Raw genomic sequence first — 15,932 nt, forward strand, 5'->3', positions numbered from 1 at the left:
ATTATAGGTACTTGTACGTAATAGGCGTAGTATAATTATTTGATGGAAAAAAAAAACCAATAAACAATATATTTCAAATATTAAAATTTAAAACTATGAAATAATGTTCTTTTGATTAACACTGTATTATAAACTATGGTATAAAAATAATTAAATCGCCATTGATAATTTTAGACTAGATGAAATAGCTGTAACAGTTATTATATAATATATCATACAATTAAGGTATGTTCACAATAAATTATACTATATTATATACAAAACTATATATATTATAAGATAACATTGCGTGTTAAAAAGCCTCTGACGAATCTCATCTGGAAACTTCCGACCGTGTCCGACCGACACACGGTTCGATGCGTCAGCGAACACTTTCGACTTTTCTAAATAATAAATTCAATATGTGGTCAAGAATTTCTAAATATCCGTTTGTTCCTAGACAATTCTTAATACCTATTCCCAACACTATTGTACACGAGATTAGTCATCGTAAACGAATAAAGTTATTTGACATTTTTTGCATACATCTTTTTAAACTATATATACCTATTATACATATAATAAATACCCGATTTAGTTTGTTATATCATTGCTGATTTTTTTGTAATCGTCATATGCACGGCCTACCGAGCACACAAAATATTAAGTAATTTTTAGAATTAACAAGTAGGTTTCATAGTTTTTAGAAATTTTTTATTATATCAATTAAAAAATATTTACAACAACTACCAGTATACATGACAGATAAACACACGTATATGCAATTAAATCAGAGATAATTTAACACATATTTTATATTTTAAGACAAATATTTCAAGTTAAAATCAACCTATAATAATATTTAGGTATGTGTTTTCACTAAGTCATTGATATATTCAAACACGTATATATACTTAAAATTTATTGAGTAAATATGACATAGTAAAATCGGTACCTAACACAAACTCGACTAATTTAGACGAATACATTTTGCGTTAGTCAAATTTTTCGTAATCTATACGAAATTGTAGTAAGGTTGGGCGCAAAACGTTGTATACATAACGTAATTGAACGAAAGCGTAAGCCAGCGAGTATAGTTGTATGAACATTTAAATAATCAAGGGGACGTTGTTATTTTTCCAGTAACACGTGTCGACGAATAACATAATATAATAATATGTAACATTGTAACACCATGATATGAATGCAAACAGGTGCTAATTGTGCATTGTATATAATATAGAACATGTATTCATGTATAAGTTGGAAATGATGTGGTTGAAGCTAATTACAGGTATTTATTCACCTGTCATGCACAACAATATAAACGAGAATATAGGTACCAAGTGCATATAATATGATGCCTATATAGCAAACGGATAAAATATTTCACTTGTGTATAAACGAGACCATTCGCCATATAAATTTGAAATAAAATTGGTATAATATGCTGTAAACAGACGGTGAAAACCTAAACCTATATCTACTCGAATACGCCAATAATATAAAAAAAAACCTATAATATTACAATAAAATAAAATAACATAATATATTATTTATTATCTATAACATTATATTCTATAGATTCAAAATTAAAATATGATGTGAAGAATATGGTTAAACGTTTTAGATGCGATTTACAGACCGTCGACTAATATAATAGTACTAAATATAATTATATCACTTGCAGTAAGGAAAATGGAAATATAATAAAAGTTACAATAGTTTCTTTCAAATCATTTGAACAATACATTGACATAGATCTATATAAAAACTAATTTAAAGTAATAAATGTCATTATTATAGAAAATAATTTTTTACTCTTCAAGTTTCTTCTTTTCGACTTGGTGTGAAATTGCAGAGACACAACCAGTCTTAGACGAACAAGTTTCACAGAATGTTATAATTGTTGATTTTAAAACAATGATAAATGATCATATTCAAAAAACAGATTCTTTTAAATAAAAAACAAGCCTGTAAACACAATTTCTTCTTCAAGATCGTTTAAGTATAATATATTTTTAAAACACTCTCGCAGATAAAATGGATGCTAAAGTACTTTCACAAATTACATTAATAGATCATAAATCGAGTAGGTGTGTATGATACTTTAAAGGGGTAGTTAAATCAAGCTCATAGTTTCTAAAAAATATATTTCTCTGGGCGCAAAAAAAAAAATACCGTAAAAATACCAATGATAACTTTTTTTTAAAACATTAATAAGTTCTACGTTCGGAATCGTTTTTTGAATTCGATGAATTATTTCTGCTATCAATAATGTGTAATACCATAACGTCCATAACACATTGACACTGTCCTGCGACTTATAAGCGAAACAAGTGCTAAACATACGGTCTTCGTATCTTAATGTAAAACTAAAAGGTATTCGTATTTTAATTTAAAATTTGATTATAACAATAATAAAGTTATAGAATTAAAAAAATTCTTAATTAAAAAGAAGTCCCCCATCCCTGCTCACCTCTCCGTCAAAACTATAGAAGTATTGTCTACATTTAAACCAAGGAAAATATTATAATAAATAGTCATTGTTCTAATTTTAAAAATAATTAAGTATACAAAAATGATAAACTAATGAGAAATTATAATACGTGTACTATTAACAATAAAACAGAATTACAGTGAACGGATACAATAAGAATAAGACATCAATGATCTTGGTTTAATATTTATATTTATTATTACATGAAAAATATTGTAAATTGTAAACATTCATAAAAATAAAATAAGTATTATTTAAATTAAAAGCAACAATTTAATAATAATTTGTTCAATGTTTAAATGTATAACTATAATAAAGATCATAAACTACAAATCTATTTCATTATCTAGCTAAGTGAAATTATTTATTTCATAAACTAGTAAATATCTATATCATTAAATGTACTAAATAAATATAGTTTAAAAAAATTGCAATTTTTATCTTATATCATTTTTTTATTTTTTTGTCCATATTTTATAAAATGATAAACAGTTAAAAAAACATAGCAAAAATTAACCATGAGTATAATAACTAATAAGTTATTATTAATAACTTATTGGACAATATGAAATCGTAATGAATAGGGCTCAGGAGTTGTAGGAATTGCATTTTTTCTGTATGCTCTCAATTTATAACAGACCAAGCTAGAAATCTGAACTGTACAATGGACAGTTAAGAAATTTAAAATTTAAAATACATATTTTGTCAATTTTAGCTTTAAAAAAAGTGCATATTCCATTAATTAACGCATATTATGCAATATGCATATTTCATATTTTTCTAAAAAAAATTGATTTTTTTTTCTTTCTTAACCTGTATATTTCAATTAATATTGAAAATAAAACTTAAAATTATTAATGACGGCATTCATCATATTTTGAAATACCTTCATCTAAAAAACTCAAATCAATAATACGTTTAATACCAAACTACGAAAAATAGAATCAAACAAAGAATTTTTTTTAGAAGGATGCATGCATCTTTACAATTTAAATATAAAATAATTAAACAGCGTGAATCTTTGATAACATGATTTTTAACGTTATTATTAAAAAAATGTATCATATGAAAGTTCTCAAAACATTTAAATCACAATTATGGATCTAACCATCACGCAAGGTAATAAAAAAATTTGTAAACATTGTTTTTAATTTTTATGAGAAATATTTAGTTTTAAGCATTTAATATTATTAATAAAGAAATGTCTTTATAATATTGGAGTTTCGTAATAAAATAATTAAATAGTCGCAAAAACAAATACCGTCTTTTTTATAAGTGTATACATTTTGTACTTGATATATTGAAATTTTTCATTAGCTGTCAAACGGTTTAAAAATTAATTCATATTATGCGAATTTCAAAACCTACACATTCGATTTTAAAAATGATAACTTTAAATTCTTACTCAACTGATACTCGCGTCTGTATTGAACCTCATAGTTTTGTTACAAAAATATATTTATGATACGGTTTTTTGTCTATGGTAAACAATGGAACAGATTTCTTGGCTTTCGGCCATTTTGAATTGTAAACAATTCCCTTTTTTCTGCTATACACACGGATAAATCTAATTATTTCTATTTTTATGTACGCGTAAATTACGTTAGAAATACAACTCGGAAAGCGTTCGACGCGAGTTTCCCCTCGTTCCAAAATCATTATTTAAATACAAATTAATATCTGCACATAACAGCAGCTTTGGCAATTAATTATCGCACACAAATGTCTCAGGAGTTGTCGCATCTGTTCGTCGTTTTTAATAACAAATGTATGCGCGTCCCTTCAAGCCCCGTAGAAAAACCACCATAGACTCTTGAAGAATATAGACGCCAGAAATAATATCATTATTTCAATAATAATGGTTGATGAATTATTCAAAAGTATTTAGTTTTCTCGATCTAGACTCGAATTCTTACTAAGACAAGTAAGACGCATTGCATTATGTTGCTGCACAAACCGCTCCTCTTTGGGAGTTATATCGTTTGGAATATGATTAGTTGTTGTATACTCATTGGAATACTCGTATTGTTTCAAATTTCAATTATAGGTATATAAAATACGTGCGCTTTATCACATATTTGAATATTATTCGAAGTTTAAATGTATAGGTTTTTTTCAGGAACGAACAATAATTATTATTAATCAGAATACTGGCGGAAAAAAGTACATTATTTTCCATATGCCAAACATGCAATGAATGTATAAATGGTAATATATAATATTATACGTCGTACACCCCCCCCCCCACAATAAATCATGTTTGTCAGTTTCTTTTTCAGATTATGCATGCAGGCATATTATAGAACAATAATTTAAACGTTTTAAATTCGAAATTCCAATGATCTTTTATGATACCGCTTGCTTTTATAAAATGAACGACGATAAATAAGTTTTTGAACACACCATTCATTCAACACAGCAAAATTACTTTAAATTGCAATTATGCGTATTATATACGATAAAATCAATGCGGTAGGTAATAATATAGGTACGTAAACTAATTTTTCGAATAATTAATTCAATATTTACATCGCGATTTCTTTTCGGTATCTACACGTCCGAATTTGGTACATACTAAATAATAATTATTATCCATACAACTTATATTTATTTTTTTATAGGCATATACATATTACGATATTTAATTAGAATTCAACATAAATTGAAAACCTTTAACACCTGCTAAATATTATAGTGCCTTATCTTGAGAGTGTCGCTCACGAATCCAATTGTCCGGTTTGCAGGCTTTCGCTAAACACGGTATAACATAACTATACATTTTACCTTCGGGTTAAACTTGGGTCACTTTATAGTTAATATGATATCACGACTATTATTTTTTATATTTTTATATATACATAATTCTAAACGTATAGGTATACATCTAAAGTAGAAAGTATATCGGCTGTACCCCGACAGCTGTTACAGCAGTCTGATATATATTATTTAAACACTTAATCGGTATTTAACACGTGATCACTTCCGAAACTGACCGTATACTAAAACGTATATGATCGTATAGATAACATTTTAATTTATCAGTCTTATTACATTTTTATTTATTTTTCATTATTACATAAAAAAACTGATCTAAAATTAAATATTTAAACCACCAAGAAAAAAATCCTGTACCTATCAGCTATCAAATGGTTTTGTAACCTGCGGTATTATTGCAAAGAATATCCAAACTACTTACATAAATTAGTTTTTCAGGAAAGCAAAAGGAAGGTATAATTTTACCGGCATAGTCGGTTCAAATGGTAAAAAAAATGTAAAAAAGTTTAACTGTCAAATTAAACACATTAATATAATATTTTTGAACAATAATATTACGTATAATAGAAGAACAATTACAATTCATGAAAATGTTACAAAATCAATTAATTGTTATCTAAAGAAAACGCCACACCTGTTGTATTACTTACGCCTACTGTATAATACATTATTTCGTTCAGCACAACTAATTGTGTATGATTTTAAATTAATTATTATAGTGAATTGACCTATAATCAAAATTTAAAGTACCTAAAAACATTATTTGTGTTAATGCAGTGAGTTTTTACCTTATTTTTATGATATTATAATTTTTAAGAATATATAAAATATTAGAATTTAAAAATACTCTTAATTCCCTTATAAATTAAGACTTAGTAAAAAAACCAACATATAAATCACAGATCTTACTTTCAAGTTTGTTAAAACAGTTTAAATTCACTAGCTTTAGTATTATTACAAATAACACAAAGTTGAGTCAACTGCTGAACGAAAATGTTGGGATGTTTTATGTTTATAAGACGGAGACAACGCGTGCGGGAGCGACGTCCTCTTAAAAAACATAGATTAAGAGATATAATTCAATACATTCACTCGTTTAAATAAATCTCAGTAAATAAAACTATTGTAATATTTACTTCGTAAGAAACATAAACACTGACGAGGAGTATTAAAAATATAAGCTATTAACTCATTATATATATTTATTATGCATATTAATAAATAATATCTATATATAATGCATATAAAAACGGCTCATGAATCTAAAATTTGCGCAATTTCATATGCGATTATCAAGAAATTCGAGTATAAATTACCTTAACTTTATTTTTAACGACATTTTACAGAGTTATTTTATGAAAAAAATTAAGCCAAGTATAATAATATTGCCTACTTTCATATTCCATAACGCGTGCTGTATATATGAATAGATATTACAAAAACAGAAGTAAATATTTTAATCAACTAAATAAAAAAAAAAATTATTTGGTGATTATTATGTGACGATTTAATTATTTCAATTTTATTGTATCCTTATGAAAAAAAACACGCTTTGATTACAATTTTGTTGCAAACAATGAGTAAAAATAATGATTTAAAACGCAAGTTCTTGATCAGGGCGAAAGTATATTATAAACTCATAGCTATGACCACCCACATTCAATTTAATCAAATATATACGTATATCATGATACATATTAATATTATGATTCGTACATTTGCACAAGACATAGTAGGTAAGTCGATAATCATAAAATCAATGAGGAAAATAATAACCACAATAATAATTAACACAATCTCAAATCGGCAAAATGACGCTTCTCCTATTATCTATACCTACAAACACAAAAGTACTCCGCATCATCATCATCGCCGGAACTCCGGGAAGCCGAGTTCGACCTCATCCAGTTCGGGGCCATCGGCAGATGATTGGAATTCAAAACGAATATAATCCAAACCGTACATGGAGTCTATTGAAATTTAGAGTGTTTAAGTTTAATAGATAATTACTTCAAGTTCTTAAAAAAACATTAAGCACTAAGTAAACCGTATTATACGTAATATATAACACGAACTTTAATGACATACAAAGATGTTTAAAACATGTAGCAATTATAATATGCACTTTAAAAGCCAAAAATATGGACCTATTATTTTTATTACTCTCGAATTTGCATGATTTTATATTCAAGATTAAAATATATAACTGCTATTAACGCACGATTCTCTTGTACATTTATGAACAATTTGCAATGCATAAGCAATATTATAAAATAAAAATATATACTTAATTTGTATAAATATTAAATAGTATATAGTTTCTCTTCAATTCATAACGTATGCGTGAAATATAAGTTTAAAACTTAAAAACTATTTTAATTTTAAATTGAGTTGTTAATTTACACCTATTGCTATTATGAATTGGACATCATACAAAATAAAAAAATCACCAAATATCATCGTAAAATAAAAATATACCCATAAAATTAAAAAAATCTACTTTTGATGTTTAACTTTTACAATCATGAAATTGTATACAAGTGGCTTATCCAGTCTAGCAGGTAAGCAAAAACATCTGTATTGAATCAGATACTCGAATAAATGCATTATTAAAGAATAAAAATAGGGTTGAGCTGTTGAGCATACTTGCATGGTATCAGTCACTCAAAACGTGATAATAGAAAAATAGAAAAAAACGACAATTTAAACTTTTTTTTTTTTTTAAGTTTAGGATAACATTTTAAAATATCGATTAGATAGATAGATAGTACTTATTATGGCCGCGTTTAATATATATCGTCACTAAACATTCTCTTTTTAAATTAAACATAATAAATTGTATAAACTATAAAAAAATACTTATTTATTTTTATTAACATGCACCATTATAATTTCATTAAAAAATAATACTTACAATTTATTTTTACTCTAGATAAGTCTTATATTTTATTGCTTTAGTATTTTAGATATGATTATAACTCACCTGAAACAAAAATAAAAATACTATATTAACACTTTAACTACAATTTATCCATACGCAGTAAATTATAAATAATACTTTAAAAATCAATCGAACAATCTTAAGTTTTTAAATAAATAGTGCCAATTTATTGAAATAACCTAACAAATATCTATTTAAACTTAAACTACAGATATTTATTTAAAATTAAAATATGATATTGAATATTATTTATTATTAAATTATGATAACAACCGTACGTCTTTTGCAGACTGATTCGTGAATGAAATTCTTAACAGCTAGACCTAAGTATTAATATCTAAAATTTGTCGTTCGTGGGTAAAAAAACATTTGAATCTATTATAGTCGTACGCGCAAAACGAAAATCAAATACATTTTAGTTAAATGTGCAATTTCTTTTCTTTTCCATATTATTGTACTATATATACGAACTACACACATAGGTAAACGACATCGTGTGTCCTATTTTCTATGTACTATTATATTAGTTGATCCATATGTGCACTTTATATATATATATATAGTTCTTATTCAAACCGTATACGATTATACAACACAGTGTTCGTTGCAGCAGCCGCAGGTACTACTGCATTAGGTTCTTCTACCAATTCTACCGCACAGTTACAGCCCAGACGGCAGGCGGTATAAATATAAGGGAAAAATCGTCAGTATAAATCAATCGGATAAGAGACGAGCCAAAGACAACTACAATTGTCGATCTACATACATAAACTTGCATTTATATCCCTTGAATCGAGATATGGGGAAACCTAGACTACCTATCAGGTCTGTCTTACGAGGCGATTGCTGGGAGCTTCGGAATATTTGTCAATATTGGGGTCCCTCCCATAGCCCCAAAATATATATTTAATTAAGTCACTTATTGGGTCGTGAGTGGGGCATTTCAAATTCTTTTAAACCAACGACACTACCTAATAAATTGTACACCTTGTGCATAACATTCAAATACTTAAAATATTAAGGATTCTCATAATATTTTAAAAACTTATAACTTATGAATTTTTGTTAAGCCAAAAATACCTGGATCCTTTATTTAGTCTATTTTTTGAAGAGGATATCTCATTCAACTAATAAATAAAGATGAAATTATTAATGTACTATATACAAACTTCCAGAAATACATTTAAAAAACTACAATTTTAATAATAGTTTATAATTTATTTAAGTAGTTAATATTATTTATGTTTATTGATTTTTATTTTCTATTTTATGTATAAAATAAAAAAGTATGTAAAATAGGACCAATCATGAGTCAGACCAACACTGGATACATAAAATTTATCCTATGTACCTAAAAATATCTTAATATAAAACGAGCTTTCGAATCTCAGACATACTTGCGTGTAACGCATTATAATTTTATACAGATTCCAGCAGTAACGAATCCGATAAAGCACGACTGTCGATTTTGTCGTCATCCGTACAGCCAAGTTAAATAGATAGATATGTATGTTATATAGTTCCGTATTCGTCGAACTCTGCTGGAAATTCAAATTATTTCGTGCGCGAAATGAAACGTGAGTAGGAATAGTTCACAAACCAATTCCAATGGCGTGGAAAGGACCACTTTGGTGAGCGGAAAAAAAAGTCTGGCATATACCGTATATATATATAAAGTATATACAAAATATCGTGTAATGTCGCCAAGCTAAAGCAAAATATAATAATATAAAATATTATACAGGGAAAGGTCGTTTATATGGGGTAGTTGTGATGGAAGGGACGACGTTTAGTTGGTTTGTGGTCGCAAAATAAGCCGCATGTAACGGTGCGGTAAGCACACCACGTGCAGTTTGTGACACGCACAAATCACATTTATTCGAATATTTATAAAAATTATTATGTCGACAATGAAACGTCATACGGACTATGAAGGTGTCGTTGACACTATATTATAATGTATGCAGGTGTCATATCCGATGTATTTGACGATTTCAATTTTATAAATAACTATATTCAAACAGCCAATAGTAAAATTTTCCAGATATTCAAAAACAACAATTGGGCGATCTATTATTTAAACTTAACTAATTTTCTGTATTTTTTATTTTGTTTTTAATTTCAAAATGTATATACTTTTTTAAGTATTAGAGACGCTACATACATTTTTCTAATAACAATCACTATAGGATATTATTTACTATTGTTTTTATAAATATATACTTGATTTGATTTTAAAATATTTTATTATATTTTATTAGCACATTAATTTCAAACACTAAACAGATTTTATATAAGTTTATTAAAATACTATTAATATGTATATTTAATATTAAATAATAATTATCTATCATTATTTTCTTTTGAAATATAATTATAATAACTTATTAACCAAAAAGAGTGTTAAGAAATTAGCTATTTTAATTGTATTATTAAAATTGTGTATAATTAACTAATATAACTGATGTGGATTCGCCCGTGGAAAGTGGCGCTAAAGTTAAGCGGAAAATTCTAAAACTTAGTCCTGCCTTTGTAAATAATATATGATATAGAAATATTTATGACAAAATAACAAAATATATTTTAGGTGCCTAATTATCAGTTTGTTTGCACCAGACTGATGTATAGGATATAATAGTACCTTAAAAGTCACTATAATATTGGACGTTTACAATACATCAATATAGTAATATTATACATATATATTTTACTAGATTAAGTTAAATTAGGCTAGACTCTTACGAAACATGCCTATCAAAAAAAAACTCAAATGAAGCTAGCCTTATGGATCGCCACAAAAACAATGAAATACGTGTTCTCCTCTTAAAATTTGAATATCAAAATAGGAAACTAACTCAGAAAATGCAAATTTTTTGCAAACAATTTGAAAATTGATTTACAACAGAAGATGAAAATGCAAATAAGAAACAAGAAACTGATCCACCCATAGAAACAAAAATAAAAAAATATTAAAAAATACTATCTGCCTTTGCAGTTTCGAAAAACAACAACAGATAGTAGACTTGTAAAAAAACCCTGGACAAGACCTCATAACAAATAAAAATCTCAAGCTACCTTACATTAAAATTTCTTGCATACTCATCAAACTCAATGCTAAAAAAACTGAATCTACCAACTTACCTCAATAATCGTATATGCTCATTTATAACAAACTACTTTTTTAATTTTAGAAATAGGCACTAATTTATACCAAATACACCCAATAAAAGCTGAAATCTTACAAAGATCGACTAATCCATACTGTTCAATATATATTCTATCATGATATCCCAAATCCATAAAAATGCCAATTAGCAATATACGCAGATGATACCATTTTTATAACACAGAATAAAAACTTTAAAAGCTCAGTTATAGACTTGCAAAACTGCAAAGATAAATATCAGAATATTTTACGAAATAGAAAATCAAATTAAACCTTACTTAAGTGAAATAAATATCTTCACCCTATAAGAAGATCATAAATCCAAGTCAAGTAAAAATTAATAATTAACTCGTAATATATAATAAAAAGGATCAAGCAATTAAATACCTTTAAGTTTTATAAAGGAAAAATTAACCTAGAAAATAGCTATAATTAACAAACTAAACAAAGCCTATACTCGGATGAAAATATTATAGCCCCTAATAAACTATAGCTCAACACTACGGATAAAATGCTCATTTCTGATACATACATCAATAATATGACCACTAATAATATACGCATGCCCTGTATGGGCTGCCATATCTCTATAAAAAAATAAAACATTTCAGACAATACAAAATATATTTCTCAGAATACATTTCTCATGATAAAATTAAAGCACTCTGATTCGTGTGTAACAAACAGCTTCAGTCAACACTGTAATACCTTGCTTAGACAAAATGATCGAAGACAAAATAAAAAAATTTCATTCACTTTTAAACTCAATTGTGAAGAAGCCCTTCACTATAAAATCAATAATAAACAAAAATCTATAGACTGAAACTACACCTTCCACAAGATGTCTTTCTATCTCCACAATTAACATCATCATCGTCATCATCATCTGAACTCTCATCAAAATGCACTCATTAACTATAAAAGTATACATTTTACAGATTTATTTTCCTTGTTGTTCTCTACTATTATTTTTCTATTATAAAATATTATCTTTTCATTATAAATTACAAAAAATTAAACTTGTATCTTGTATTTGTTAAAATCATCGTAAAAACAAACCTTTTTTGAAACAATTAAAAACTCGATAAATGTAAAAAAATAATATATTCCGTACAACTGCAGCAGATCGTCATATTAACATCGAAAACCGTTAAGCTTGTACATATGGGTACGAAACAATGGTACGGTATGAATAACAATTTACCAACGAACGGAAGAAAACGGCATCGGACTTTTAAACTATCGACAAATCGAACGTCATAGTCGATTTATATTTGGATTTGTACTGTACGTGGTAGTATCGTATTGTTATTAATATGTGTTTTTCTTTTACCGGTTTTTAGAGCCACCGTCGGTCAAAAACACAGTCGTTTAAACAGCAAAACGACTTTTAAACACAATCGACTTCAACTTTATGAATTATTAAAAATGGTTAGGTTACACGTATCTCTCTATACCTGTAGTTATAGTCACCATTTAACACAGTGGGAAATTCCAAAACATAGGTACACGGTACAGTTGTACCTGCATACTATTATTTATATTTATTTTGTATATATTTTAAGTGAAATATAAAATTCAATGAAAATAAGAAAGTCAAGGTAAACAGTAAAAAGACTTGTATTCAACAAAATGATAAAATATGGTTACATTTTACAAGTTTTTACGATTAACAGTTGCAATAGTGTATTCGGTCGGTTACATAAAAAGTAAACAAGACACTTTAAATCTACATTTTACGTACGTCTTTATCTGACATGATTACAATCATTATCAATCATTTCAAAGATAATACAGTCAATTTAGATTATTATAATAATAAAATGATAAATTTACCCCCCAAAACAGAATTTAAGTATACGCGGCTATATTTTTAATAATTAATGTTTTTATAAACTTTATAAAACTTTAATGGTATAGACGCATAACATTAAATTACATAAAGTACCGCTTGGCCATTGAGAGTGGGTGGAATTAAATATTTAAACATTTCTGTGCGCATCTGCGCTCCTACTTATACTGTCAAATATCTTAATTATATAATTTCTTTTAACTCAGAATATGCTTCCCTTTATATATTATTGTTTATTCGTTGTTGACGATAACTTATACATCATTTTCGGTGATTCATCGTTCGTGAGACATACCAAATATGGTCGAATATCGTTTGTATATATAGAAAAAATGTCGTTGTCAGTTCAGTCACGGACTTGTGAGTTATATCCGTCAAAAGAGGGGAGGACGACTTAAGAAACAGAAAAATACCCAAGTGTACTCGTACATCCAAATACATGCATGATACTCGTAGTTATAACTTGCATAATATTGTTTAAACAATCTATAGAACTACAAAGCAGACCTATATGTAAATAACTCGATGTAAAACAAAACATTAATTTAAACGTGACTTACTAAAAATATTATCCAACTGTTGATTTTTCTCGTATATACCTAAATGTTATTTTAAAGCTTATACAAACATAATGATCATTCAATTTTAACTATCGATCACTACCTTTATTTCTATAAGAATTATTAAAATAATAAATCGCATTTTATTTTAAGCCTGTAAATGTATATAAAAATAAACTGTGCATCCAAGTTTATAAAATAATTAGGTTCTAATTTTAATACAAATTATTCACACGGTATAACTTTTACTTAATTATAATTAATAATTAATTACAATATAATTATAAAATACCCAATGAATAAAATTAATATTTTCAAGGTTTTAATATTTATTTTGTACTTGCACAAGGAACATGATAAATTTTAAAATATATGAACTAAAGTAAGTAGGTAGTATATAGTAAAATACTACCTCCTACAATATAAAAATAACTTAGCAGTTAGTTCTTTCATAAATGTATTATAGAACTCATTCTATCACCTCAAAATAAAATATTAATCTCCTTACACTGGCTACGATATTATGTGATTCACCCTCAACTAGATTGTAAACGCAATATTTTTCTACAATTATTATTTATTTATATTTTATGTTATAGAATTACGACCTTAAATATTCAGGATCACAAGACGTATAATACCTACGTAGATACGTCCTACATAGTAAATATGATATTTCATTACTAAATTAGTTTGCACGGGTATTACTTGGGTTATAACTTATTATAAGGAAGTATATTAGTACTTAAACCAATAATGAGGAACACATATCATAAATTATTTTATCCTTAAATTTTATTACTTATTACACTCTTCCATTGTTGTACTAAGAAACGTAACACATTAAACATGCAAAAATTTATTTACTTTCAAAAAAATATAATGAGCGTATTTATTACTTTGTGGTTATATTATCAAAACAATAAAATGCAAAATAATTTTTTTTTTTTAATATTATGATATTATTGTTATACATCTTATGTCCTACATAAGTAATATTAATAATATCATATTAAAGTATTTGTCACATTTAAAAAATATATATACGATTTTTAAATAATTTATATATTTATGATATCGAAAAATGTACGTATACAGCATATATTATTATTAAATATAGATAGGTATACGGCTGTATATTATAATATGGGTACCTAAGCTATTACTTTAGTATTACTAGTTTACCACTATGGGTATCAACCAATCGTGTCTAAAATAAGTATACATGTCTTATGTAGAAATTTAAAAATAATTCAAGTACAAATGTGTAATAAAACCACGAGTAAAGTAAAATAAATGGTTTTAACTTTAAATTATACATCAATATAAATCGATATAACGAACGCAATGAACATTATATGAACTGCAACTGAAGTAGACTCTACAATATATCAGATGTTTAATCGTATAAAAAACAATTCTGATGTAGCACATATATGTGTAGTGCCTACAGAGGTAGACTTTTTATTTACTGTTTTTATTTATTTATTTTCTATTGCAAATGTAATCACACTCAAGTTAACAAAGTTTTTTTTTTTTTTTTTGATAATGCTTGAAAATTAAAATTCCAAAAACTATTAACAGCTCTCTACAGTATTACAGCAAAAAAAATATTGAATTATTATTATTTAGATATTTCGACATCGATGACCATACATTGAAAACATTTAGACATTCACTTCGTTCTAACGAAGCTAAGCTAAGCTCGAAAATGATTGAAATTTCGATAATATTTTTACACCTTAGAAATTTAGCCAAAAATTAAATAACTTCTCTAAATTTTATGGTTACATTACAATTTTTTAATAAATTATACAAAAATAATACATTATCTAAATAAAGTTTCTTAATAAAATTTATGGTTACAGGTTCCCAATACTAAGATAGAAGACTGCACTAAAATATAATCAATATGATTTTGTCTTTGTCTTACAACAATAAAAATGAGTAACATGTCTAGATGTACTTACTATCAATAAATTCTAGAAAACGCGCGCACGCGCATACAGTCATTACAATCGTATGCTTTTATGTCGATTGAGAAATTGACTTATTCCTATGTCGTTTAGACTATAGGCGAAGTAACCATCGAAGAAAATTGATGAAAAACGACAAACGTTAAACAAAATACACATCTATATAATAGAATAATAATAATA

At 26.5% G+C, this 15,932-nt stretch overlaps 1 protein-coding gene across 3 annotated transcripts in view; it reads right to left on the reverse strand.

Moving 5' to 3' along the window:
• Positions 1 to 15,932, reverse strand: part of LOC112594300 (mitochondrial ribosome-associated GTPase 2) — a 62,898-nt gene that overhangs the window by 26,441 nt on the left and 20,525 nt on the right. The gene's annotated exons all lie outside the window — the stretch shown is intronic.

The sequence above is a fragment of the Melanaphis sacchari genome, unplaced genomic scaffold (genome assembly GCF_002803265.2).
Source record: "Melanaphis sacchari strain LSU unplaced genomic scaffold, SCAv2.0 Contig22_pilon_pilon, whole genome shotgun sequence".
Taxonomy (NCBI): Eukaryota; Metazoa; Arthropoda; class Insecta; order Hemiptera; family Aphididae; genus Melanaphis; species Melanaphis sacchari.